Source organism: Camelus bactrianus, chromosome 17, assembly GCF_048773025.1.
Source record: "Camelus bactrianus isolate YW-2024 breed Bactrian camel chromosome 17, ASM4877302v1, whole genome shotgun sequence".
NCBI lineage: Eukaryota > Metazoa > Chordata > Mammalia > Artiodactyla > Camelidae > Camelus > Camelus bactrianus.
In genome coordinates, this window is record NC_133555.1 from 51,312,741 (window position 1) to 51,340,133 (window position 27,393).

The 27,393-nt window shown below is 48.6% G+C and overlaps 1 long non-coding RNA gene across 6 annotated transcripts in view; it reads left to right on the plus strand.

Moving 5' to 3' along the window:
* Nucleotides 1–17,988: 17,988 nt before the first annotated feature.
* LOC105071225 (uncharacterized) overlaps nucleotides 17,989–27,393 on the plus strand; it is a 62,116-nt gene continuing 52,711 nt past the window's right edge. For 5 of the 6 annotated variants that reach the window (XR_006725807.2, XR_012500141.1, XR_012500144.1 and 2 more), the window contains exons 1-2: nucleotides 17,989–18,110; nucleotides 27,019–27,118. This is a non-coding gene — a long non-coding RNA (uncharacterized LOC105071225). The remainder of the gene's footprint in view (nucleotides 18,111–27,018; nucleotides 27,119–27,393) is intronic. The other variant, XR_012500143.1, reaches the window with a different exon arrangement.

The following is a 27,393-nucleotide window of genomic DNA, read 5'->3' on the forward strand; positions in this document are numbered from 1 at the left end:
CCACACACTTATGGTCAATTAATCTACAACAAAGGAGGCAAGAATATACAAAGGAGAAAAGACAGCCTCTTCAATAAGTGGTGCTGGGAAAACTGGACCTGTAAAAGACTGAAATTAGACCATTTTCTAACACCATGTACAAAAATAAACTCAAAATGGATTAAATACCTCAATGTAACACCAGATACTATAAACTCCTGGAGCAAAATATAGGCACAACACTCACAGATATACATTACAGAAAGACATTTTTTGAACCAGCTCCTGGAATATTGGAAATAAAAGCAAAAATAAACAGATGGGATCTAATTAGACTTCAAAACTTTTGCACAACTAAGGATACCATCAACAAAACGAAAAGACAACCTACAAAGTGGGAGAAAATCTTTGCAAATGATGTGACTGATGGAGACTAATTTCCAAAATATACAAATAGCTCATACATCTTAATATCAAAGAAACAAGCAACCCAATCCAAAAATGCACAGAAGACCTAAACAAACAATTCTCCAATGAAGACATACAAATAGCCAACAGACACATGAAAAAATGCTCAGCATCACTAATTGTCAGAGAAATACAGATCAAAATGACAATGTGATATCACTTTACAGCAGCCAGAATGGCCATCATTGAGAAGTCTACAAATGACAGATGCTGGAGGGGGTGTGGAGAAAAGGGAACCCTTCCACACTGTTGGTGGGATTGTAGATTGGTGCAGCCACTATGGAGGTTCCTTAAAAAAATGAAAATAGACCTACTGTGTGATCCAGCAATCCCACTCCTGGGAACATATATGGAGAAAAATAAAATTCAAAAAGACACATGCACCCCAATGCTCACAGCAGAAATATTTACAATAGCCAAGACATGGAGACACCCCAAATGTCCACTAACAGATGACTCAATAAAGAAGATGTGGTACATATATACAATGGAACACTACTCAGCCACACAAAAAGAAGAAAATAATGCCATTTGCAGCCACACGGATGGACCTGAAGATTGTCATTCTAAGTGAAATTGGCTGGAAAGAGAAAGAAAAATGCCATATGACACCATTTATATGAGGAATCTAAAAAATAATAATAGTAATAAGGCCACCAATGTACTAATTATCACTTTGACTTCTTGAATATGTGTAAGCAGATCTGTCCTTTATGATTGGATTACCATATTCTGTTGATTCTTATTTTGTAGTTGGCTTTATTCCTTTAATAACTATGTAAGTTTAAAAATGTAATCTCTTCTCAGAATCAGTAAGTAGTACATATATGTAAGCTAAAAAAAGTACAGTATACTGTATCTATGTGTCTACATGCAATATAATGGGTATGTGCAGTCGAACTGTAGTAATTGTAACTAATAAAACTGGAAAAGGAGGGAAGAAAAAAAAAACAAACAGACAAACGGATCAATGAAACAGAATAGAGAGCCCAGACATAAACCCACAAACATTCGGTCAATTCATCTTCAACAAAGAAGGCAAGAACATACAGTGGAGAAAACAGTCTCTTCAGCAAAGCATGTAGGGAAAACTGGACAGCTGCATGTAAATCAATGAAGTCAGAATACTCCCTCACACCCTACACAGAAATAAATTCAAAATGTCTTAAAGACTTAAATTTAAGACAAGACACTATACACCTCTTAGAAGAAAACATAGGCAAAACATTATCTTACATACATCTCAGCAATGTTGTCCTAGGGCAGTCTACCCCAGCAATAGAAATAAAAGCACAAATAAACAAACAAATGGGACCAAGCTGAATTTATCTGCTTTTGCACAGGAAAGGAAACCATAAGCAAAACAGAAGGACAACTTACGAGATGGGAGAAAATATTTGCAAAAAATGAGGCTGACAAGGGGTTAATTTCCAGAATACAGAAACAGCTCATACAACTGAATAACTGAAAAACAACCCAATCCAAAAAATGGGCAGAAAATCTAAACCAGCATTTCTCCAATAAAGACATACAAATGGCCAGCAGGCACATGAAAAAAGGCTCAATGCTGCTAATTATCAAAGAAATACAAGTGAAAACTAAAATGAGGTATCATCTCACACCAGTTAGAATGCCCATCATTCAAAAATCCACAGAGGAGAAATGCTGGAGAGGCTGTGGAGAAAAGCCTCCTACATTGTTGGTGGGAAAGTAGTTCTGTGCAGCCACTGTGTAAAACAGGAGGGAGATTCCTCAAAAGACTAAAATGACACTTGTCAAAAGCTTTTGATCTCAGGGGCAGGCTAACAGACACCCAAAGGGCCAGGCCTCGCCTGTTATTCTGCCCAAGCTCGCCTGTGCCCCACAGGGTCTGGGGTGGCCTCCATTCCCAGGGCAGGCCCACCCATGCTGGAAGGCCATGGCCTGAGGGCCAGTCTGAGGTGGTCCAGGGTGGTCCAGCGCCCTCCCATCTCCCAGGGCTGCTCCAACTTTCCCAAACTCGCATATGAGTGATGGCCAAGAAAGAAGCGGGGTTCAGTGACTACTAAACAACTGGGGCTGCGGGCCTGGGACCTGCCTTAGGGTCCTAACAGGACGCGCAGCCTGGACTTCACCCACGCACCCCTCCCTGTGCACCTCCCCAACTGCACAGCCCAGGCCTCACCCGCCGGCTCCCCAACCTGCTCGCCCAGACCAGCGCCCCCTTACCTGCTTGGCGATGGCAGCAAAAGCGACAGCAAACGGCGGGTGGCCCAGACCCCAGGAGGCGTTCCTCATTTGGGAGCTGATTCAGGAGCACCCGGCTCCCGCCCAGCGTTCACACGCTCTGGGTGCGCTCCCGTGTCCGCGTGCATGCGCGTCGGTGCGCTCCCCTCCCCCTCCCGCCCTCCGCACGGAGGCTAGGCCAAGGCTCCTGCAGTAGGATCCCTGCGACTGGGGCCTGGCGGTGGGGCGATGAGGCGGGCCCACCTCGCGGCCAGGGTCAGCCAAGCCCCTAACCCCAATGCCCCCACCCCGCCATCCACAGGGTCCCGGCACCCAAATAGAATCACCACAGGTTCGGGCCAGGCCACACACCCCCAGGCCCACACCCCCTGCTCAGTCGCTGCCTCCCAACCCCCTGCCAGGCCTGGTCTCCGACTGATCGCACCCCCAAGACAAGGCTCCTTCTCCTCACACCGAAGTCCCCACCTCCAGACTGTGCCCCACTAGCTCCTAAGCTACAGCCCCCACAAACCTAGCTGACCTCTTATGCCTTACCCCAGGTCCCCCACCTTACAGAGACAGTCCCCTCACCCTTCACCCTGGGATTACCCCCCACCCCTCAGCTGGGTCCCCCCACTCCAAGTGGCCCTCACCCTGGGCGGGACCCCCTAATCCCTCAACTGAGTCACTTCCACTCCTAGTGACCCCTCACCCCTCAGCCTGTCCCCTTCACCGTGGGATCCCCCACACCTAGTGCACCCCTAACCCAGCTGACCCCCTCACCCCTCACCCTTCACCTAATGGGGTCAGGGCCATCCAGGCTCTGATCACCAGGGCGTCAGCTGCCATACAGGGATCCTGGGCAGCGTGTGGGCACACAGCCCTGAGTTCCAGGCTCCCGGGCCTGGGCGGGTGGGGCTGGAGGATGTTCCAAATCCCGCCCGGGCGCCCTGCCCCACTCCCGTCCCCCCTAAACCCCCCTCCCAGTACCTCGTCTGAGACAATGGGTCAGGGTGCTCTCGGGCTGCACCCCGCTCGCCAGTGGGCCCTGGGTGGTTGATGGTGCTGCCGGGTGGGAGCATGCAGCCTGGCCCTAGGATGGATAACAGGCAGCAGCGGCGGTGACAGCGGGGGAGGGAGGCTGCCCTGGGAGATCCAGTCAACTTGCTACCATCCCCCCCCGCTGCCTGGCCTGGAGCAGCCTCTGCTACCCCAGCTTCCTGGAAAGAATTCCTCCCTGTCAGCCTGCTCCTGGGAGGCAGGCTCGATGTGGTCAGGGAGGTGAAGCTGCAGCGGCGGTGGCCATAGCGGCAGATGCGGCGGCTGGACTGGGGCTGCCCCATTCTACAGCAGGGATTCGCTTCCATTTCCTGCTGTCCCTACTCACACTTCAAGAAGCCTGCCTCCCAGGAGCAGATTGACCCCTACCCTGCGTCCCAGGAACCTGGGGCAGTAGAGGGCGCCACCAGTTCAGGCTGCAGGAGAGATGGAAGCAAGTCCACCAACAGCATCTGGGACAAGGCCTTCTATCCTCACAACTGCTGTGGCCACCACCAATTACTCGACCCCTGACCACACCCCGCAGGCCTCCCAGGAGCAAGCTAACCACCAAATGTGTGTCCCTCTAGTGGGGGAAGATGCCCACAGTCAAGCCAGGGCTCAGGGGACATGGGAACAAATCCAGGGGTTCACACCTGGCAGTCCCCCTTCCGCCTCAGCAGCCACCACTCCCTGACCAAACTGCGAAAGGATCCTGAGATGGCTGACCTGGGGATGTGCCTCCGTTCAACCTGGGGCAGCAGACACTGCCCCCATGGCAGGGCACAAGGAGTTGGGAGCAACTTCACAGGCTCACACAGGGTACCTCCCTTATCCTGCTTCCACAGCTGCCAAAACTGCCTTCACCCCAGCTCCCTCACTGGACCATCCAGGGCTCTAGGGAGCAGTCAGACCTAAAGATGAACCTGGGGCAGCAGAGGTGAGATGCCCTGCAGGTGAGATGCCCCCAGGTCAAACTGCAGGTGGGATGTGAGCAAATGACTGGCTGGCAAGGGGTAGCCCCTCTCCTCCTTCCACCACCGCTACTGCTGCTGCCATCCTCCCAGGCCCCTAAACATACTGAGCCCCTGTTCTTACTAAAGTCAAATCGAGGGAAAATATCTTAACATAATAAAAACTATGACATCCCTAAATCCACCACAATAACCTACATTAAAAAGCTGAAAGCCTGTGTGCTAAAATTTGCAGCAACACAAGGACGCCCACTCTCACCACTTCTATTCAATATACTTTGGAAGTCCTAGTAGAGCAATTAGACAAGAAAAAGATATAAAAGACATCCAAATTGGATGAGAAGAGGCAAAATTGTCCTATATGTGGATGGCATAATACTATATGTGGAAAATTCTAAAGGCTCCACACAAAAATGACTAGAGCTAATAAAAGAATTCAGCAACATAGCAGAATACAACATCAACATACAGATACCAGTGACACTTCATTACACGAAAGTAATACTCCCTTTTAAAATTGCATCCCAAAAATTAAGACTCAGGAATAAATCTGATCCAGGAAGTGAAAGACTTACATGCGGAGACCTACAAAACACTGAGTAAGGAAATTAAAAGAGGACTTAAAGAAATGGAAAGATAGCCCAGGTTCTTGCATTGGAAGAAGTAATATTATGAAAATGGCCATACTACCCCAGAGCAATCTACAAATTCCTATCAAATCACCCAGGACATTTTTCACAAAACTAGAACAAATCATCTTAAAATTTTTATGAAATCACTAAAGACCCAGAATGACCAAAGCATTACTGAAGAAAAAAGAACAAAGCAGAAGGAATAACCCTCCCAGACTTGAGACGCTACTACAGAACTACAATCAAACCAGCATGATATTGGCACAAAAACAGACTTATGGATCAATGGAACAGAATAGAGAGCCCAGACATAAACCCACAAACATTCCATCAATTCATCTTGGACAAAGGAGGCAAGAACACACAATGCAGTGAAGACTTTAGCTTCAGCAAATGGTGTAGGGAAAACTGGACAGCTGCATGCAAATCAATTAGAATACTCCCCCACACCATACACAAAAATGCATGCAAAATGGCTTAAAGACTTAAATAGAAGACAAGACACTGCAAGCCTCTTAGAAGAAAACATAAGCAAAACATTATCTCACATAACTTCTCAGCAACATTCTCCTAGGGCAGTCTACCCAAGCAATAGAAATAAAAACAAAACCAAACAGGACCTAACTGAACTTACAAGCTTCTCCATAGCAAATGAAACCATAAACAAAATAAAGGGGCAACCTAAGGAATGGGAGAAAATATTTGCCAGTGATGAGACTGGCAAAGGCTTAATTTCCCCAATGTATAAGCAGCTCACAGAACTTAATAACAAAAAACAAACAACCCAATCCAAAAATGGGCAGAAGACCTAAACATGCATTTCTCCAATGAAGACATACAAATGACCAGTAGGCACATGAAAAAATGCTCAATATCTCTAATTATCACACAAGTGCAAATCAAAACTGCAATGAGGTATCACCTCAAAACAGTCAGAATGGCCATCGTGAATGATAAATGCTGGAGAGGCTGTGGAGAAAAAGGAACCTTCCTACACTGTTGCTAGGAAATGTAGTTTGGTGAAGCCATTATGGAAAACAGTATGCAAATTCCTCAAAAAACTAAAAATAGACTTACCATATGATCCAGCAATGCCACTTCTGGGTATATATCTGGAGGGAATTCCAACGTGAAAACATACCTCCACCCTAATGTTCACAGCACCACTCTATACACCAGCCAAGACATGGAAGCAACCTAAATGTAGCAACAGATGACTGGATAAAGAAACTGAGATATTTTTACACAAAGAAATACTACACTGCCATAAAAAAGAAGAAAATAATGCTATTTGCAGCAATGCAGATGGACCTAGACAACATCATTCTAACTGAAACAAGCCAAAAAGAGAAAGAAAAATACCATGTGATATCACTCATATGTGGAATCTAAACCAAAAAAAAAGAAGAAAATGGAAAAAGAAAGAAAAAGGACACTGTGAACTCATCCACAATACAGAAACAGACTCATACACATAGTAAACAATCTTATGGTTACTGGGAAAGGGGGTGGGAAGGGATAAATTTGGGAGTTTGAGATTTACATATGGTAGCCACTATATATATAAATAGATTTTAAAAAAAAACTTTCTTCTGTATAGCACAGAGACCTACCTATGTTCAATATCCAGTAATATCCTATAATGGAAACACTGCTACAGCTGCCACCTGAGGAAGCAAGAGAAGAAAGGCAAGGAGAGTCCGTTACCCCAAGCTAGAACACTGTCCTCTGGGAGTCCTTGCCCGTGGTCAGACACTGTCCACTCAGGGCACTGTGCCTTCCTCCCAGGAGCTGGCTGACCTGAGGACGTACCTCCAGTGAACCTGGGGCAACTGAGGCCTCCCCAAGTCCAGGCTGCAGGGGAGATGGGAGCAAATTCACAGGCTGGCACAGGGCAGCCCCCCATCTCCTGCCCTCGTGGCTGCCACCACTGCAGTCTTCCCCACTCTCTGACCAAACCACGCAGGCCTCCAGGAAGCCGGCTGACCTAAACAGGTGAGTCCTGCAACCCTGGGGCAGTAGAGGCTTCCCCTAAGGCCAGGCCCTGGGGAGATGGGGATAAATTCAAGGGCTTGCACAGGGTAGCCTCACTCCCACCACTGCCACCATGGCCCCCTGAGAGCACTATGCCAGCATCCTGGGAGCAGAATGACCTATAGACTTGGATCCAATGAGCCTGGGGCAGCTAGCCCACCCCAAGGCCAGGCCACAGGGGGAGATAGGAGCAAATGACTGGCTGGCAAGGGGTAGCCCCTCTCCTCCTCCAGCCACCACTACTGCTGCTGCCATCCTCCCAGGCCCCTGAACACAATGAGCCCCTGCTCTTACTAAAGTGGGTATGGAGGGAGAGGGAACATATCTCAACATAATAAAAGCTATTTATGACAAACCTACAGCCAGCATCATACTCTACACTGAAAAGCTGAAAGTCTGTCTGCTAACATCTGGAACAAGACAAGGATGCCACTCTCACCACTTCAATTCAATATAGTATTGGAAGTTCTAGTAGAGCAAATAGACAAGAAAAAGATACAAAAGCCATCCAAAATTGGAAGAGAAGAGGTAAAATTGTCACTATATGTGTATGACATAGTAATATATATGGAAAACTCTAAAAGCTCCACACAAAAATGACTAGAGCTAATAAAAGAATTCAGCAACGTAGCAGAATACAAGATCAACATATAGAAATCAGTGGCATTTCAATACATGAAAATAATAAACCTTTTAAAAATGCATGCCAAAAAAAAAAAAAAAAAGATTCAAGAAAAAATCTGACCCAGGAAGTGAAAGACTTACATGCGGAGACCTACAAAACACTGACTAAGGAAATTAAAGAAGACTTAAAGAAATGGAAAGATAGCGCAGGTTCTAGCATTGTAAGAATTAGTATTGTGAAAATGGCCACTGGCCAGAGCATCTACAGATTTAATGCGATCCCTATCAAATTACTTAGGACATTTTTTCACAGAACTAGAACAAATCATCCTACAATTTATACGGAATCACTAAAGACCCAGAATTTCCAAAGCAATACTGAAGGAAAAGAACAAAGCAGGAGGAATAACCCTCCCAGACTTCACACAGTACTACAGAGCTACAATCAAACCACCATGGCATTGGTACAAAAACAGACCCACGGATCAACAGAACAGGATAGAGAGCCCAGACATAAACCCACAAACATTCCATCAATTCATCTTGGACAAAAGAGGCAAGAACATACAATGCAGTCAAGACAATCTCTTCAGCAAGTGGTGTAGGCAAAACTGGACAGCTGCGTGCAAATCCCTGAAGTTAGAATGCTCCCTCACATCACACACAAAAATAAATGCAAAATGGCTTAAAGACTTAAACATAAGACAAGACAATACAAATCTCTCAGAAGAAAACATAGGCAAAACACGATCTGACATATATCTCAGCAATGTTTTCCTAAGGCAGTCTACCCAAGCAATAGAAATAAAAGCAAAAATAAACAAACGGGACCAAACTGAACTCACAAGCTTTTGCACAGCAAAGGAAACCATAAGCAAAACAAAATGACAACCTATGGGATGCGAGAAAGTATTTGCCAATGATGCGACTGACAAAGGCTGAATTTCCAGAATATAGAAGCAGCACATACAACTTAACAACAACAAAAAAAACCAAACAACCCAATTCAAAAATGGGCAGAAGATCTAAACGAGCATTTCTCCAATGAAGACATACAAATGGCCATGCCGACTGAAATAAACACACAGCCTAAAAGTTAAAAGTTACGTCTTATTTGGCGGGAGGACTCGAGCCGGGATGACAGCCTCTCAGATCGCTCTGAGGGACTGCTCTGAAGAGGTAGGGGAGGAGCTAGGATATAGAGGAGCTTTACAACAAAGACCAGGTAGTCAGAACAATAAAAGATTACTTGTTATCTAAAGAAAACCAGGATCTCAAGTTAAAGAATGTAGTGCTTTTCTATGTATGGGAGGAAGCAAACATTTGGGCTTACTGAATTCATTCCTTTGACAAGCACCTAGCTATCTAGGGCCAGCATCCGGTCCTATCTTATTCTGAGTCTGCTCAGAGGGCACCAGTGTGAGTGGCTGCAGAGGCTGGGCTGCAGGCCTGTCCCCCACTGGGGGGTGGCGGCAGCTGCTGATGACTTGGTTTCAGTATTCTTTGTTTACTGATATGGTTGCAGTATTTTCACTCACATTGCAGTATTTTCGTTCACAGCCAGTAGGCACATGAAAAAAACTCAATATTGCTCATTAACAGAGAAGTGCAAGTCAAAACTCCAGCGAGGCTTCACCTCACACCGGTCAGAATGCCCATCATTCAAAAGTCCACAAACGAGAAATGCTGGAGAGGCTGTGGAGAAAAGGGAACCCTCCTAAACTGTTGGTGGGAATGTAGTTTGGTGCAGCCATTGTGGGAAACAGTAGGCAGATTCCTCAAAAGACTAAAACTAGACTTCCAAAAGCTTTTGATCTCAGGGGCAGGGCGACCAGCTCCCAAAGGCCCGGGCCTCGCCCGTTATTCTGCCCCAGGTTGCCTGTGCCCCGGAGGGTCTGTGGTGGCCTACTCGCCAGGCAGGTCCACCTAAACAGGAAGGCCTGAGGGCCGGTCGCAGGTGCTCTGGGCCCATCTGGCGCCCTCCCACCTCCCGAGGCTACTCCGCTTTCCCAAACCTGCCTATGAGCTGCTGAGGAAACGCGGGGATTCAGTGACTACTAATGTGCAGAGGGGGGGAGGGCACCACGAACCAGGGCGGTGGCCTCGGACCCGCCTCAGGGCCCGAATGGGACGTGCGGCCCGGACCTCACCTCCGCACCCCTCCCTGTGTGCCTCCCCAATGCAGCCCAGGCCTCACCCGCAGGCTCCCTGACCTGCGCGCCCCCTCCAGCGCTCCAGGCGACAGCAGCGGAAGTGACAGCACGCGGCGGCCCAGACCCCAGGCCGTGTTCCTCCTCAGGGAGCTGGTCCAGGAGCTCCCGGCTCCCGCCCAGCTTCCCCTCGTTCTGGGCGCGCTCCCGCGTCCGCGGGCGCCCCTCCTCCTACCGCCCGCAGTGGGGAATCGCCACCTGGTTCTGCTGCAGTGCGGGGACTTGGCGAGTGGGGCCCAGCGGGGCCGACCAGGGCTGAGCGGGACCGGGCGGGGCTGGGTGGTGGGGCAGTCCGCCCTGGGGCCAGGCCTGGGCTTGGCAGGGTCCCCATCCACAATGCCCCCACCCCTGTCACTGACCGGCCTGGCAGTTAACTAGATTCACTACAGGCTTTGAGCCAGGCCGCACTCCCTAGCCCGACTCCCCCTGCTAGCCTCCCCACCCCTGCTTGCCTGTCCCCCAGCCCCCGTGACTGCTCCCCCAACACCTGCCAGTCCTGTCCCCAGCCAAACCCCCAATACGGGGCTCCTTACCTCACACCGATGTCCCAGCCCTCACACTCTGCCCAGCTTGGTCCTACCCCATGGCCTCCACACCCCAAACTGACCCCTCATGCCTCACCTGGTGTACCCCCACCATTCCAAGTTGGTCCTTTCACCCCTCTCCCCGTGATTATCTCCCACCCCCAGCTGGGTCCCCTCAACTCCGAGTGCCCCTCACCCTTCATTGGGGTCAATTTCACTCCAAGTGGCCCCTCACCCCTCAGCCTGTCCCCCTTCACTGTGAGCTCCCCTGTCTCTCTGAGTGCACCCATATCTGGAGCTGAGCCCCTCACCCCTTACCTCTCACCCTGCTGGGGGCAAGGCAGTCTAGGCTCAGGTCACCAAGGCGACAACCGCCAGAGGAGGATCTGGTATACTGTGTGTCTGCACAGCACTCTGTTCAAGGCTCCTGGGCGCAGTGGGCCGGGCTGGAGACTGTTCCAATTCCTACCCAGGTGCCCTGCTGCCCATGCCTTGCGCCATGTCTCAGTAAGCTGGTCAGGGTGTCCTGGGCTGCTTGCTGCTGGTCTGTGGGCCTTGGGTGGATGATGGCGCAGTTGGTGATCCAGACCTCCCCACTCCCAGAGCAGAGGCTCTAGGCCCAGGGTCCTGCAGGTGTAGGGAGGGAGTAGGGTGCAGCAGAGCCCTAGGATGGAGAGCAGGTGGTGGGCTGTGTGCATGTTCTGGGCTAGGCCCAGGTGGATGCGGTGACCCTATTTGTTTTTGCCCAAGTAGAGGGAAGAGGGGCAGGAGCTTTGAAAGTGTCCACATTAGGATCCCAAAGCTGGAAAGCAAAGGGGGCAGCTGCACCGGCCAGGGCAGCTGCACTGGCCAGGCCACCTTGGAACCCACCAGGATGCTGGTCCCTCACATTCAGGAAGACTGACCATTGATAGGCCAGTGAAATATCCTCCCCCAACCCACCCATAGTGTAGTTTACAGGCAATTGAAGGGAATTTGACAAGTAATTTTAATCACCAATAACTGTTACTTTCTCTGCAGGAGATCAGGCCCACAGTCATGGTGAATGTGGCAGGGGCTCTGCCTGAACCCCAGCCTGGGGCAGAGGAGGACCTGCCCAGAAACATCCTCTTACCTCTCACCAAAGGGCACTGTAGTAGAAAAGAATAAATCTGGCTCCATTTTAAGTCCGTTCCTTTTCCTTTAACCCCGTGACTTGTTTTCTGGGCTTGGTCTTGCTAGCTCAGCACCTTTTGTAAAACAGTGTTGCCTTTAGCCTGAAATACACAGGAGAGTCTATTCTTGGGGCTCTGACCTTTAAGGATATTAACACTTTTGCATTCTTATAAAGATAACAAGTTGCAGAATAGAAAATAAGTTTGTTTTGTTGGAGGTTTTACAGGAACACCATGAGCAGCCCCAAGTGGGCAGCTGCAAGAATAAAGGATTCCAAGAAGAAAGAAATCCTACACCAAGAAATTTGCAACAACAAATCACACCCCCCTCCCCTTTTTAGTAGAAAAGGAGCCTTAAGTCTGATTTGGGGAAGATGGTTCTACAGGACATTAGTCAGCCATTATCCTGGTCTGCTGGCTTTCCAAATTAAGTCTCTATTCCTTGCCCCAATATCTTGTCTCCCAATTTATTGGCCTGTCATGCGGTAAGCAGAACTCAGTAACAGAAACAGGAATTGCATAAAGTAACACCTTAGAATTTCTTTTAAACCTCCTCCATGCTTAAGTTCCAAAATGCCACCTTTGCCTAAGGGGGCGAAAGGAGCACATGCTTTATCCTCCCATTCTTGAAGTGAGTTGGCTGCAAGTACACCCAGCTATGATGATGCCTGGGGATAGCAACACTATTTTGCAAACACTTGCCTGAGGAACAGAAGCCTCAAAACCTGCTTCTCAGCACCCCCCTTTAACCCCAGTCTGCAGCTCCCAGTGTTCAGATCGATTAGATTAATCCAAACATTCAGTTCCATGTTGATAGGGCTCCTGGACACTTTCATCTACACATTCTAAAAATTTGTAAAAATGAAAAGGAAAATGGGAGGATTCCCAGCTGGAAAACAAACAAAGAAGACAAGGAGAAGAAAGAAAAGATACAGACTAGGGCTTAGTTTCCTCGCAAAGTACTTAAGTCCCTTCATAAATGTCACATGTTTCCATCATGATTGCAAAATATAAACACCTTGGGTTTGCCGTGTTAAACAGCAATCAGGCCATGGCTACCTGAGCGGCTCCTACAGGGATCCAGTAACCACCTTCCTCTGGATGCAGCCCCGAGAAGGTGTCTTCCCAGTGTTATTGAATCTAACCCCATTCTGCTCACCACACGACAGGCCAATGGGAGATGAAGTGTTGTGGCAAGGAATAGCTACTTTATTAGGAAAGCCGGCAGACCACAAGGATGGCGGACTAATGTCTTTGAGAACAATCCTAACTCCAGTCAGAATACAGGCTCCTTTTATACAAAAAATGAAACAAAACAAAGCAAAACAGAAGTGGTATGGTTGGCTGTTGCAAACTTCTAGCTGTAGGAATTCATTGTTCTTGCAGCCGTCCATGTGGGTCAGGCCATGGTGTCCCTGTAAACCTCCAACAAAACAAAGGTTATTCTCTATTTTGCAACTTGCCATCTCTACGTAAGTGCAGAAGTGCTAACATCCTTAAAGGTCAGAGCCCAGAGAATAAGCTCTCCTGTATATTTCAGACTAAAGGCAACATTGTTTTACAAAAGGTGCAGAGCCAGCAAGCCTTTTGTAAAGCCTAGAAAACAGGGCACAGTGGCCAAAACTAAAGGAACAGATCCAAACATAGGGTCAGATTTGTTCTCCTCTATTACACCAGCTCAAAGTTGGATAAACTGTTTCCAGGAGGGGCCGTGGCCAGGAGACCCCAGATAATACCTGATCTGGTCCCTCCCAGAGACTTGGTCCACGCAAGTCAAGGCTCGGAGCACGCGTGGTGGGTACGGAGGGTGAGCGCAGGTTCCCACAGCCTGGCCACAGCCTGAAGCACCCCCCAACCTTCTGTGAAACTCCGGGGCCCACTTGCCTCTTGCCCCTCGCCCAACTTCCTGCTACACACAGGCGCACAGTCAAGTTGGTTTTCAATTAATCAGAGACATTAGCAGGGGGCGGGGCAGGGGGATGGGGAACCTAGGGCTGGGCAGATTTTTCTGATTTGTTTACTGAAAAGATGAGGGAGAAAAGGTCCCCACCCCATCCTCAAAGCACCTGGCCACTCTATCACCATATTGGCCTCTTTGCCAATGATTTTTTCACCTCCATTTTTTTTTTTTTTAATAAAGTTCTTTTTCCTTTACAGATTCTGGGAGCCTCTGGAAAGGGCCGTCAGGGTGGGAGTCACTTGCAGCACTTCGCTGACTGCCGAGCCCCTGACCTGCAGAGTGGAGCCAGCTCTCCTGGAGACAAGGAGCACTGGGCTGCGGCAGAAACGGAGTGAGTGAGCCAGAGTTTTGAGGTTCTTTTGAGAGGTTGTGGTGGAGGTGGGGAGATCCCGGGAAAAGATGTTCCAGAAGAGGCAGGTGACTGCGCTCTGTGAAATAGAAATAAAAAGATGCAGAGTGCAGTGCTCCCAGCGATGCCTGCCAGAGTGCCAGCCCTGAGAGATCCAAGCTCGGATTTGGGGAACCTGGGGGCTTGGGAGAGGCTGAGGGTTCCAGAACTTTGTTTATAACTCCATCCCTCTTAAAATTGTGACTGTTGTCTTGAGGCATGTTTTAGGGAAGGAAAAAAGTATACTTGGCTGTGTGTGTTCTTTCCTACCTTCCATTTTCCCCAACAAAGTCAGCTCTAACTATGCACATGATGGATCCATAGGGGCAACCATTCACCACTGAGGTGCGAGCCTCGGGGATCCAACACCGAAAAGACTGGGGCTATGGTGGGGACCCTCTTGGAAAATTCAAAGACAGAGGCCACGTAGGGAGACCAACATGATGTGCGAGACTGGGGTATCTTTCTGAGTCTCCCAGGGGCTGTAACCCAAGGGAAGGAGAAGCAGAAACTTGCCTTTGGACCCAAGGATCTTGCCGACCTCAAGGGCGCCCAAAGGAGAGTCCTTCTTGGCAGCTGACCAAGGAGGGACCCCGGAGGGAGCTCCACGTCCCCTATGCCCCCTTTCAGGGAATCCCACGTGAAAGTGAGAAGGCCTCTTTTGGTCAACCAGGTGGCCCCAAGGCAGCCAACCCAGGAGCTGAACTCTAGGGCCTCTGCCCCAGGTGAATTATACTGCACCCCCTAGAGGCTTGGAGAGTCTCCAGGATCTTTGAGGCGTAACCTACTCTGAGATCAGGGAAGCAGCAGTATCTAGCAACAGTCTTGTGCATAGGCCTGAGGTGACAGTTGCAGCCCTATAATTCTACACTCCAGTGCACTGTGCTCCAAGGTCAGAGATCAGTCCTATCTTGGTACAGTCCCATCAACAGGACTCCAAGGTCAGGGGTGCAGACCTATCATCATACAGTCCACTGCACAGGGCCCCAAGGTCAAGGATACAGCCTGTCCTGTAGCTGGAACAGTCCTTTGCATAGGGCTGTGCAGTCAGGGATGGAGACCTGTCCTGGGACAATCCTGTGCACAGGTTTCTGAGGTCAGGGATGCATCCCTATTCTGGTAGTCCTGTGCACGGGACTCCGAGGTCAAGGGACTATCCTGGGACAGTTATGTGCAAAAGGCTGTGAGGTCTGGGATGCAGCACTCTCCTGGTACATTTCTGTGCAGAGAAACTGAGGTCAGAGGTGCAACCCTATCCTGATACATTCTTGTGCACAGGGCTTTGAGGTTAGGGATACAATCCTATCCTGGTACATTCTTTTGCACAGGGCCCTGAAGTGTAGGATGCAGCCCTATCTTGTGATAGTCCTGTGCTCAGGGCTCTGAGGTCAGGGGTGCAGCCCTATCATGGTACAGTCACAAGCACAGGTCCCTGAGGTCATGGATGCAGCCCTATCCTGGTATAGTCCTATGCACAAAGCTCCCAGGTCAGTGATGAAGCCATATCCTGGGATAATCTTAGGCACAGGTCTCTGAGGTTAGGGATGCAGCAATATCCTGGTACAGTCCTGGGAAAATGGCTCCAAGGTCAGGGATTCAGTCCTAAGCTAATACTAGCCTGTGCACAGAGCCCTGAGGTCAGGGAGGCAGCCCTACACTGGTACTGGCATGTGAACATGGCCTTAAGGTCAGGGATGCAGACCTACCCTGGCACAGCCCTATGCACAGGGCCTTGAGGTCAGGGATGCAGCCCTATCCTGTTACTGTCCTGTGCACAGTGCCATCAGGTCAGAGATGAAGCCCTATCCTGGTACTGGCCTATGCACAGCGCCATGAAGTAAGGGATGGAGACCTATCATGGGACAGTCTGGTGCACAGGGACTTGAGCTCACGAATGCATCCTTATTCTAGTACAGGCATGTGCACAGGGCCCTAATGTCAGGGACAAAGCCCTGTCTTGGTAAAGTCCTCTGGACAGGGCCCTGAAGTCAGGGATAGAGCTCTGTCATTGTACAGGCCTATGCACAAGGCCTTGAGGAAAAGGATGCATCCCTCTGTTGGTAGAGTCCTGTGCACAAGACCCTGAGGTCAGAGATGCAGCCCTATATGTTGCTGTCCTGTGCAAAGAGCCCCAAGGTCAAGGATGTAGCCCTATACTGAAACACTACTGTGCACAGGACTGTGAGGTCAGGGATGTAGCCCTCACCTAATACTGGCCTGTGCACATGGCCCTGAGGTCTGGGATGCAGCCCTATCCTGGGACAGACCTCTGCAGAGGGCCTTGCGGTCAGGGATGCAGCTCTGTACTCTTAATATCCTGACAACAGGGCCCTAAAGTCAGGGATGCAACACTATCCTGCTTGCTCTGTGCAAGCCCTTGAATTTATCCCCATCTCCCCAGTGGACTGATTTTAGGGCAGCCTCTGCTGCCCAGTTTTGTAGGACTCACCTGTTTAGGTCAGCCGGCTTCCTGGAGGCCTGGGCAATTAGGTCAGGGAGCTGGGGAAGACTGCAGTGGTGGCAGCTGCCAGGGCAGGAGAAGGGGGGCTGCCCTGTGGATTTGCTCCCATCTCCCCTGCCGCCTGGACTTGGGGAGGCCTCTGCTGCCCCAGGTTCACTGCAGGCGTGTCCTCAGGTCTGCCTGCTCCTGAGAGACAGACACAGTGCAGTCAGTGTGCAGTGTGTGTGTGTGTGTGTGTCCGCAGCGACAGCAGGAAATGGGAGCAAATCTCAGCTCTAGCATGGGACAGCCCCAATCCTACCTTAGCCTCCACTGTGTCCCCTGACCACACCCTGCCCGCCTCTCAGGAGCAGGCTGAGAGAAGTGCCTTATAGGAAGCTGGGGCAGAGGAGGCTGTCCCAGGACAGCCCCCATCCCCCGCCGCCACTGCCTCTGCCTGCTGTCCATCCCAGGGGTAGGCTGCACACAACCCTCCCCCCCCGCCTCGCTTGGCAGCACCATCAACCACCCAAGGCCCACTGACGACCCTTATGAGGCTTGGGACTACCCTGTCAGCTCAGACCAGGTGGTGGACATAGGGGATAAAGTGTCTGGGCAGGAATCGGAACCGCCCCCCAGCCCCGCCTACCACGCCCAGGAGCCTATGACACAGGGCCGTGTGCCCGCACAATGCATGGAATTCGTGTCTGGCATCTGTCGCCATGGAGATCGGAGCCCAGACCGCCCCGCCCTCGCGAGGTGAGGAGTGAGGAGGTCAGCTGGCGTAGGGGTGTACTCGGGGTGTGGGGAGATCCCGCGGTGAAGGGGGACAGGCTGAGGGGTGAGGGGCCGCTGGGAGTGGAGGTGACCCAGCTGAGGCGTGGGAGGTAATCCCGGAGTGAGGGTTGAGGGCACCATCTCTGGATGGTCGGGGGACCTGGGGTGAGGCATCAGGGATCAGCGTGGTTTGCGGGGGCTGTAAGTTAGGACCTAGTGGGGCAGAGTCTCGGGGCGAGGACTTCGATGTGAGAAGGAGCCTTGTCTTGGGGGTCGGATGAGGGACCAGGCCTGGCCAGGGGTGGGGAAGCAGTGACTGGGTCGGGGGTAGCGAACAGGTGGAGTGGGGATCGGGGGTGTGTCCTGGTCCGGGGCGGTGGTGGTTCTAGGGGGGTGCCGGGACCCAGTCAGTGGCGGGGAGGGGGCAGTAGGGATTGGTTTCCCACCCAGCTGGGGCAGCAGGGATGGCCCGCCCCCACCCCCACCCCCACCCCCGCCCCACCCCTCAGCTCCACTCGCAGCGTACGGCACCAGCGTCCGTGCTGCGGGCGGTAGGAGGAGGGGCGTGCGCAGTCCCGGGAGCGCGCCCAGAGCGAAGGGAAGCTGGGTGAGCCGGGAGCCCCTGGACCAGTTCCCTCAGGAGGAACACAGCCTGGGGTCTGGGTCACCACGTGCCGTCGCCTCCGCTGCCGCCGCCAGGCAGGTAAGGGGCGCTGGTAGGGGCGCGCAGGTCGGGGAGCCGGCGGGTGAGGCCTGGGCTGCGTTGGGGAGGCGCACAGGGAGGGGTCGTAGGTTAGGTCCGGGCCTCGCAGCCCGTTAGGACCATGAGGGAGGTCCGGGCTGCCGCCCTGGTTCGTGGTGCCCTCCCACCCCACATTAGTAGTCCTTGAACGCTGTCTCCGCTACCGCTCTTACACGGGTTTGGGAAAGCGGGAGCAGCCCTGGGAGGTGAGAGGGAGTACCTCTGACCGGCCCTCAGGCCATGGCCTGGTCGCGGGAGGCGGGTGCGGTGCGGTCGCGGGGCCCCAGCAGCGGCTGCGGTAGGATGGGGGCTGCCCCGTGCGAGCCCCTGGGTTTGTTTCCTATACCCCTGCGTCCTGGACTGGGGTGACCTCTGCTTCCCCGTGTTCACGGGGCGCATGTCTCGCAGTCAGCCTGCTCCTCAGAGCCGGACGCGGTGTTCTCAGGGTTTGGGGGCAGTGCTATCCGCGGCTGCGGCGGGGAGAGGGGTCTGCCCCTGGGAGCCTGTCCATTTACTCCCATCTCCCCCGTGGCTTGTCCTGGGCTCAGTCTCTGCTGCTCCACGTTTGCGGGACTCAGGTTACAGGTCAGTCTGCTACCCGGAGGCGGGCCCGGTGCGGTCAGTGCAGGGGCGGCTGTGGCGGCAGCGACAGCGACAGCAGAAATGGGAGCAAATCCCCGCCCTCGCATGGGGCAGCCCCAATCCCGCCATCGCCTCCGCCTTCCCCTGACAGCACAGCGTCCGCCTTCCAGGAGCAGGCTGACCTGTAACCTGAGACCCGCGAACCTGGGGTAGTAGAGGCCAAACCCAGGACAGATTGCGGGGGAGTTTGAAGCAAATCCACAGGCTCACCTGGGCAGACCCCTAACCCGTCGCTGCCGCCGCTGCCTCCAGCCACACCCTGGGAGCCGGCTGACCTGGGGATGTGCCTGGGGGAGATGGGGACAAATCTACCAGCTCACCAGGGGCAGTGCCCCTCTCCCTGCTGTTGCCCCAGGTTCACGAAACGCTTGTTTCCAGGTCAGTTGGCTCCTGGGAGGAGGGCGCAGTTGGGTCAGGGGACAGCTTCAGCAGCCTGTAAGGAGTTTAGGAGGACTAGGCTCTGGCCCACTCTCCTAACTCACTCTCCTTTCTTTTGCTTCCTCAGTGGATGTAGCGGCCTTTCCATCATAGTTTATTACCAGATAATGAACATAGGTTTCTGTGCTATACAGAAGGATTTTTTTTTTTAAACCTATTTTTATATATAGTGGATAACAACCTATCCTCTTTCTCTGGTAACCGTTAAGACTGTTACTAAGTCTGCAAATCTGTTTCTGTTTTGTAGATGAGTTCATAGTGTTTTTTTGGGGGGGGTTGCATTCATGAGTGATATCATATGGTATCTTTCTCTTTCTGGCTCACTTCACTTAGAATGACGATCTCTAGGTCTCTCCACGTTGCTGAAAGTGGCATTATTCTATGGCAGAGTAGTATTCCATTGTGTAAATATACCACAATGTCTTTAACCAGTCTTCTGTTGCTACATTTAGGTTGCTTCCATGTCTTGGCTGTTGTATAGGGTAGTGCTGTGAACATTAGGGTACAGGTGTCTTTTCGCATTGGAGTTTTCCATAATGGCTACCCCAAACGACATTCCCAGCAACAGTGTAGGAGGCTTCCTTTTTCTCCACACCCTCTCCATCATTTATAATTCATGATGGCCATTCTGACTGGTAGGAGGTGATAGTTCATTGTAGTTTTGATTTACATTTGTCTGATAGAGATATTGAGCATTTTTTCATGTGCCTGTTGGCCATTCATATGTCTTCATTGGAGAAATGCGTGTTTAGGTCTTCTACCCATTTTTGGATTGGGTTGTTTTTTGTTATTAGATTGTATGAACTATTTATATATTCTGGAAATTAAGCCTTTGTCGTTCGCATTCTTGGCAAATATTTTCTCCCATTTGTCGTTTTGTTTATGGTTTTGTTTGCTGTACAGAAGCTTGTAAGTTCAGTTAGGCCCCATTTGTTTGTTTATTTTTGCTTTTATTTCTGTTGATTGGGTAGACTTCCCTAGGAGAAGATTACTGAGAAGTATGTGAGATAATGTTTTGTTTATGTTTTCTTCTCAGAGACTTAGTGTCTTGTCTTATCTTTAAGTCTTTAAGCCATTTTGAATTTATTTTTGTGTATGGTGTGAAGGGGTATTCTAACATCATTGATTTGCATGCAGCTGTCCAGTTTTCCCTACACCATCTGCTGAAGAGATTGTTTTTACTGCATTGTACGTTCTTGCCTCCTTTGTCAAAGAGGATTTGAGTGAAAGTTCATGGGTTTATGTCTGGGCTCTCTATCCTGTTCCATTGATGCATAAGTCTGTTTTTGTACCAAGACCATGCTGGTTTGATTGCAGCTCTGTAGTAGGGTGTGAAGTCTGGGAGGGTTATCCTTCCTGCTTCATTCATTTTCTTCAATAATGCTTTGGTAATTCTGGGTCTTTTGTGATTCCGTGTAAGTTTTAGGATGATTTGTTCTGGTTTTGTGAAAAATGTCCTGGGTGATTTGATAGGAATCTGTAGATTGCTCTGGGCAGTATGGCCATTTTAACAATATTAATTATTCCAATGCAAGGATCTGGACTATCTTTCCATTTCTTTACGTCTTCTTTAATTTCTTTGATCAGTGTTTTGTAGGTCTCCACATGTAAGTTTTTCACTTCCTAGATCAGATTTATTCCTAAGTCTTTTAGTTTTTTGGAAGCAGTTTTAAAAGTGATTATTACTTTCGTGTAAATAAATGCCACTGGTTTCTGTATGTTAATGTTGTATCCTGCTACCTTGTTGAATTCTTTTATTAGCTCTAGTCATTTTTGTGGGGAGCCTTTAGGGTTTTCCAGATATAGTATTATGTCATCCACATATACTGACAGTTTTACTTCTTGTCTTCCAATTATGATCTCTTTTATTTCTTTTTGTTGTCTAATTGCCGTACTAGGACTTCCAATACTATATTGCATAGAAGTGGTGAGAGTGGGCATCCTTGTCTTGTTCTAGATGTTAGCAGACAGGCTATCAGCTTTTCAGTGTAGAGTATGATGCTGGCTGTAGGTTTGTCATAAATAGCTTTTATTATGTTGAGATATGTTCCTTCTATACCCAGTTTAGGAAGACCAGGGGCTCAGTGTGTTCAGGAGCCTGGGAGGATGGCACCAGCAGTAGCGGTGGCAGGAGGAGAGGGGCTACCCCTTGCCAGCCAGTCATTTGCTCCTATCTCCCCCTGTGGCCTGGCCTTGGGGCAGCCTAGCTGCCTCAGTTTCATTGGACCCACGTCTTTAGGTCAGTCTGCTCCCAGGAGGCTGGCATGATTCAGTCAGGGGCAGTGGCGGGAGTGAAGATGCCCTGTGCAAGCCCTTGAATTTATTCTCATCTCCCCAGGGGCCTGGCCTTGGGACAGCTTCTGCTGCCCCAGGGTTGCAGGACTCACCTGTTTAGGTCAGCCGGCTTCCTGGAGGCCTGCGCGGTTAGGTCAGGGAGTGGGGAAGACTGCAGTGGTGGCAGCTTGAGGGCGGGAGAAGGGTGGCTGCCCTGCACCAGCCTGTGGATTTGCTCCCATCTCCCCCACGGCCTGGCCTGGGGGCGGCCTCTGTTGCCCCAATTTCTCTGAAGGTGCATCCTCAGGTCAGCCTGCTCCTGAGAAGAGGGTGCAGTGCCCTCAGCGGGCAGTGTTTGGGCATGAGCAAGGACTCCCAGAGAACTGGATTCTAGCCTGGGGTAACTGACTTTCCTTCCTTTTCTTTGGCTTCCTCAGGTGATAGCCAAAGCGGTTTTTCCATTATAGGATATTACTAGATTTTGAACATAGGAAGGTTTCTGCGCTATACAGAAAAAACTTTTTAAAAACATCTATATACATATGTAGCTAACATATGTAAATCTCAAACTCCCAAATTTATCCCTTCCCACCTCTTTTCCCTGGTAACCATAAGATTGTTTACTATGTGTATGAGTCTGTTTCTGTATTGAGTTCAGGTGAGTTCATAGTGTCCTTTTTCTTTCTTTTTTTGGATTCCACATATGAGTGATATCATGGTATTTTCCTTTCTCTTTCTGGCTTACTTCACTTAGAATGATATTCTCTAGGTCCATCCACGTTGCTGCAAATAGCATTATTTTATTCTTTTTATGGCAAAGTAGTATTCCATTGTATAAATATACACCAATTTCTTTATCTAGTCATTTGTTGCTACCTTTAGGTTGCTTCCATGTCTTGGCTGTTGTGTTAGGGTGGTGCTGTGAACATTATGGTGCAAGTGTCTTTTTGCATTAGAGTTCCCTCCAGATATATTCCCAGAAGTGGGATTGCTGGTTCAAATGGTAAGTCTGTTTTTAGTTTTTTGAGGAATCTCCATGCTGTTTTCCATAAGTCTACACCAAACTACATTCCCACCAACAGTGCAGGGGGATTCCCTTTTCTCCATACCTTCAGCATTTATCATTCATGGACTTTCGAATGATGGCCATTCTGACTGGTGTTAGGTAATAGCTCATTGTAGTTTTGATTTGCATTTCTCTGATAATAGTGATAGTGAGTATTTTTTCACATGCCTGTTGGCCATTTGTGTGTCTTCTTTGGAGAATTGTTTATTCAGGTCCTCTGCCTATTTTGGGGTTGGGTTTGTTTTTTGTTATTCGGTTGTATGAGCTGTGTATATATTCTGGAAATTAATCCTTTGTCAGCCACATCATTTGCATATATTTTCTCCCATTCGTAGGTTATTGTTTTGTTTTGCTTATGGTTTTCTTTTCTGTGGGGAAGGTTATGAGTTTAATTGGGTCCCATTTGTTTATTTTTGTTCTTATTTGCATTGCCTGGGTAGACTGCCCTAGGAGAACGTTGCTAAGATTTATGTCTGAGAATGTTTTGCCTGTGTTTTCTTTTAGGATATTTATTGTGTCTTGTCCATCTGCATCTTAATCGTAGACTCTAGACCTGTTCTTCAGTTTTGAATTTTGAGCTTCTTGGAGAAAACCTACTCTTAGCTCACATGTCAGATTCAACATGTCTTAAACTGAATTCATAATCTTTTTCATGAACTGACTTCCACTTGCAGCATCTCTACTTACTCAGTGGGAGAATCATTCTTCCGGTCCTGGATACCCAAAGCCTTGGAATGGTCTTCAATTTCTCTGTCTTGCACCATCCTCTGCATTTTGTCAGCTCCCAGAAATGCACATTCTTGGTTTCAAATGTCCATTCTGATTTCTGATACTCTGATGAAGAGCTTTCATCCCTGATACATGAATTTTTCCTTCTGTTAAACTCAGATGCTCTCTCCCCACCTTTCAGTCCACCTACAGTTTCGACCCTCCAACATCTAGAGTCAAGTCAAAGACTTACCACAACCAGATCTCTCAGCCAGATATTCTCGGCCCCCGATCATTTTGGCCTTGCCTTATCTGTTCCAATCATTATGTACCTTAGCCTCCTAGGGTAACCTGTGCCTTATTAAAAGCCAGGAGTCTCCAGCCTTTTCCTATCCAGTCCTCAGTTAAAACAGCTTAGAATTGCCCCAGGAACCAGTTGGAGCCCCATCCCCTTCATAGAGTCTTCCCTATTTACTCCAACTCCTTCTAGCTCCTCTTTGTATTCCTGTACTGTTTATGATCGGTAGCCCGTAATCTTGGCTTTGAGTACTGACTTGGTAACATTCCTGGGTGGTTTCCAATGTGCCTCCTCGCTTAGCTGGTAACTGGAGAAGGCTCCTGCGTTCAGCCTTCTTAACCTGCACCCTGCTTATTAGCATTGGGCAACAGCAGGCATCCAGGCAGTGCTTACCTACTTGATTTATTCACAGGGGTGATGGTGTGGAGTATAGCTAATAACTTTTAATTCAGTGTTACAATTGAAAATGAAGAAGGCCTAGAAAACCCATAAAAGTGTATCTCTATGTTGAGTTTAGCATTTAACCTCAATGATTTTCTTAACTGTGCATTTACATTCACATACTGTTGAGTGCTTGTAGGTTTCCCTGAGGCAGGTAGGTGAGATGTTATGTTTGACTTTCACATTACATTTCATATTGGATATATTTGTGGAATGAGAAAACCTTCTTTTATAACTACACAGCCGGAAGCCCAGAGAGACTGAGACCCTCATCCAGGGTCACCTGGTCGGTGTTGGGCACAGGCCAGGACCACGGTTCACATCTTCCAGCTGATGCTGCTTCTCTTCCAGTGCTTTTTCATTCCAGTGCTGGGAAATGTAGCCCCATCAGCCACATGGCCAAGTCACATTGCTGCCCCCTTACCTGCCAGTGATGGCAATGCTAGGAAAAGTGGCAAAAGAAAGGTCAGAAATAGAAGGGATAAAAGACATGGAAGAAATGGATCCTCAACCTCCTTCTCCCTGTTTGAGCACCTCACAAGTGTCCCACTCTGACAGTGCTCTTCACTGTTTATAACATAGTGTTTATAATCAGACTGATCTTGCATAAGACATGATTTTACCTTGGTCCCTTTCCTGCTAGTCTTCACTGTCAGGGACAGAAGGTGCCTGACTGTGCTCTGTTTGTCATGTAGGTGGGAGGGAACACGGGAAAGGGAGCAGGTTGAACTGAAGCCGAGTTTTTACAGCTCTGTTGTTGTAGGATCAGAGCAGTTCCACTCCTGCTTTCATCATCTCTCCGCCTCCGAGTCCCAGCCATCCCCTCCCCACATGCCACATCCTGGGGGAGGACAGGTGGTGGGTAATGCCCCTGCCTTACTCCACTCTGACTCTCACTGACAAGCCACGTGCCTTCTGTCAACAGATCTTGTTAACACCACTTTTAATATCTATCTGGAGCCCAGCCACTTCTCATCATGGCTCCTGCCTCCACTGCTGCTTCCTTGCCCTGGGCCACTGTCCTCTCCTCCTGTACAGCCCTCCTCATTGGCTCCCCTCCTTTCATCTCTGACCCATATTGACCATTCTCACCTGGCAGTCAAGTGAGCCTTTGAAAACCTAAATTAGATTGTGTCATCCTTCTGCAGTGCCTCCCCATTTCACTCCGGGTAAAACCACAGTCCTTACAAAGCCCTCCGAGGCCGTACAGGATCTGCACTGCCCTCTCCCCACAGCCCCAGCCCTGCCCCCACCCTGGAACACACGAGGTGAGTGCTAGCCTCAGCGCTGGTTATTCCATCCACCTGGGCCTTCTCACCTCCTAGTCCTAGTTCTAACCTCAGTCCTCAGTTTGGCTTGCTCTGATACTTAATAATCCATCACCCTCACCCATCCTCCCGACTGTCTATACCCTGCCCTTTTTCTTTCTTCCATGGTTCCTCTTTCCTAACGTGCCACTACTCTTCTGCTCTGTTGTGTGAATTGTCACCTCCACCCCGCGCCCCAGCTGGACTCCAAGCTCCATGAGGACAGGACTTCTGTTTTGTTTATTGATACATTCCAAGTGTCTAGACTACTCCTGGGTACGTAGTTGGCACTCAGAAATTATTTGCTGAATAAATTTAAAAAAGGATATTTTAAAAATGAATCATCCTTTCAGAAACAGCGAGGAAAGGAAGCGACATGGAGGGAGGTGGTGCAATAAATAATATTTGCCTGTTCTCTGTGTGATATATATGCAAGTGTTTTTTAGGCTTAATTCAGTATCCCAGTTTTTTAATTTAACAGCTGTATTAAGGTATAATTTACAGGCCATAAAACTCACCCATTATGATTGTACAAGTCGGTGATTTTAGAAAATTTCTAGAGTGGTGCAACCACCTCCTCAAAAAGTCCCCTTCTGTCTGTCCATATGCAGTTAGCCCTCCCCCCAATGGCACCCTGATTTTATTTGTTTTTTATTTTTTGGCTCCCAGGTCTCAAAAGAATGATTTACACAGCAATGCTTTGTACTTTTAGAAATTACACATTTAAATATGAAATAAACTGTCATTGCTGAATGTAGGTAACAGTAGTGAACATCAGTGAGAATAATGGACTTGTGTGTCAGGCTGGCTGTGGTCTTATCCAGCTCCACCATTTACTAGGTCACCCCAATTTTTTTTCTGCCTCAATCTGTTTATCAGTTATATGGGGGTAACAACAGTAGCTTACAGAGTTGCTGTGAGGATTAAATAAACAATGAAACAAAATTTAGTATAGTGGCCAGCTTACAGTTAATCCCTGGTTTGTAAATGTGTATGCCTACTGCAGAATATAAAAGCAGGTTAATTTCCAACAGAGAAGATCATTTCTCAGCATTTTTTGAAAGGTAGTTGCAGAGCCATTTTTACTAAATTTTCTGTGCTCGTCTTTGACAGAGCTTTGACACCAGGGAGATAATTATCTACTTTTGTGTTAAATTCATGTTGACTATCAGAAAGTGTTCTGAGTTATGTTTCAGTCTTTATGTAGGGAGATACTGTGAGACTTCCTCTAAATGAGTGGGGGAGGGGCATTCATTGTAGCTCTTGTAGCTTGATAAGCCTGCACTAAATTATCTTTTTAACTTTTAATTAAATCAATCAATTAATTTTTGCAGGGTGGTGGTAATTAGATTTTTATTTAGTTAGTTAGTTTAATTTTTAGAGAAGGTACTGGGAATTGAACCCAGGACTTTGTGCATGCTAAGCATATGCTCTTCCACTTGAGCTATACCCTCCCCACTAAATTATCTTTAATAAGATCTTTTTCTCTGTTTTGTTATTTCTTTTATGTACATATACACAAAGCAGGGTCATCAGAAGCCTCTCGATTCCACAGATGATAATACTGAAAAACACTGCCCAGTGACAGTGAATCCTTGGCATATGAAAAAAGCTTTTAAAGTCATGAGTGAATTAAGACTGTATCGTTACATTAACATACATGTAACCATGGATCTCTTAACCTTTATTTTTCAGTTTGTAATGAAGATATTCACCACATGTCAAGGTTGCTTTGTTTTATACAGGGAATATTTAAAGTCTTTTCCACAAGTTTTTTAAATAAGGAAGAGAGCAGGTAAGTTATCAGAAGTGTGAATGATGTAATCTGCCCTGTCTAGTATGGTAGCCACCAGCCAAATATGGCTAGCATGAATTGAGATGTTCTGTAAGTGGAAAATACATAATGGATTTTCAAGACTTAGTACAGCAAAAAGAATGTATACTGTTTATTACTAAGTTTTAAAAATGTTAATCACATTTTGAAATGATACCATATTGCATATTTTGGGATAAATATAATTATTACTGGAATTGATTTTATTTGTTTCTTTTTATTTTCTTAATGGAGTT